The following is a 1,972-nucleotide window of genomic DNA, read 5'->3' on the forward strand; positions in this document are numbered from 1 at the left end:
TAGAGTCTACACGAATCAACATTAAACTGAACTAAATAATCATGTTCAGCAGAAGATGTGCAGCGTGTTTTGTCCCGTTTTAAAAAGGCATTTTACATGGCTTTAGCACTGACTGGAAATTCATTCTGGCAGCAAGACTCCACATAAAGTGGCCCATCTGTTCTGCCAAAGTAGAAAACACACAAGAAAAAGTCGTTTTTCCAGATATACATCTTTGGGAAACCGAATTAATTCTCAATTGCATACAGAAACTAAATGACGAGCACATTTCAATAGTTTTTAGATTATACAGTATTCTGTAAAAGAATGGTACTGCAGATAATTTTAATAGGTAAAATATTTGCACGTGTTTTATTTATTTATTGTTTGTTGACATTTATTTTTGATGAAAGCGTTCGAAGCATGGAATAACACTTTGAATTTAAATTATTTTAACCCATGAAGCTAACGAGATTGATTAACTAAGAGTTAACTAGAGCAGGGGTCTATAAAATTTGTGTTAGAGGGCGTTTTCTTAATTAGAAGTCCATTATTTCTGCTGTGGCATGTACATTATGTTTCGATTTAGTTCTCTCATGTTAGAATTACCCCACCCTCGATTTTTTTTTTTTTAAGTCTTATGCTGCTGCATTCGATGTTTTTAATTGCTCATTATGATCGACTATAATCCACGTTTGGGTACAAGTCATTTGGATGATGTCCTTGAAAAGGAAGACATCAATAAGAACAAGTTGACATGGTAAAATTAAAACACTAACAAGTCACATCCAGGGTGACTCCCGTCATTGCATTCAGAGCTATCGGGAAAGGTCATGGCTCCGTTTCCACTCAATTAATCCTTTTCACACTTCTCCATTTTTTTCTTCTGGAATATATCAATGGATAAAATCTCTTGTCATTGTAAAGAATGAGAGAATAGAGCTGCTGTAGCATCCCTCTTCGTTTAAACTCTAAACAAAAACACTATTGCTAATGTTTCAACATCCTTCTCCACTGATGAATCATAGAAAAGAAAATTGATCTAAGCATTTGAGACATCGAATACCAAACTTTTTATACATCATGCCAGCACTTATGCTTGTAGCCAGCACTTCTATTACAATGAATACATACAGTTTATGTGCCGCTTTTAGTTGGAACAGCTTTGGCGTTGTACTGACACAGGAATGAGCTTTTAAAAGGGGAATCGCCTGAATTAAAAACAGCACAGCAGCTCCCTTCTTAATGGAACCGGACAGTGCAACGGCACTTGCTCCTGCTCAGTATACACAATATAACAGAACTCCAAGGTGATTAGCTTGTTTCTCTGACTAACAATATGCACCAGAACTTAACTCAGATACAAACAAGGAAAAACATATGAAAATACAATGATAAATTGCCACTAGGTAAACATAAATCAAATAGTTACAGGATTACAGCTAATTTACCTTGTTTATTCTATATTACAATATTTTTAACATCTGTTGACACAGAATAAACCAACTTTAAAATATAAACAGCCAGTTTAGGCTGAAACTGTTAACATACAAGTTAATAAACTTGCCTTGGTAATTAAAAAGTAATTTCTCCATAAATCTGTATAGCCTTTGTCCAGTTCCGATGATTTTGTGTACTTTTCAATAATGCTTCTTAAACTGCTAAAATTGTTTATCTGAAGGGAAAGGGGCAATGTGGGATAAACATGATCCATTACTGACTAACTAACAGGAGGCAGATTTACTGCCTCATTGCATCATTTCCAAATTTTGTGAAAAGGGCTAATTGGATTAACGGTCATGTTTGAATTGCTTTATGTTATTCCCAGAGATTCAGTTGTTTAACTGCACATTACACTTTGTGTGTTTATGTACATAAATGTTGTATCTTGAAATTAAAATGATTCAATGCCTAAATCTACTAAGTGGGAAATACTAGAAAAAAAACATTGAATTTGAGGGAGACAACAGAAAAAACACACAAACACAGATTC

This window comes from Polypterus senegalus, chromosome 11 (genome assembly GCF_016835505.1).
Source record: "Polypterus senegalus isolate Bchr_013 chromosome 11, ASM1683550v1, whole genome shotgun sequence".
In the NCBI taxonomy this organism is placed as follows: Eukaryota; Metazoa; Chordata; class Cladistia; order Polypteriformes; family Polypteridae; genus Polypterus; species Polypterus senegalus.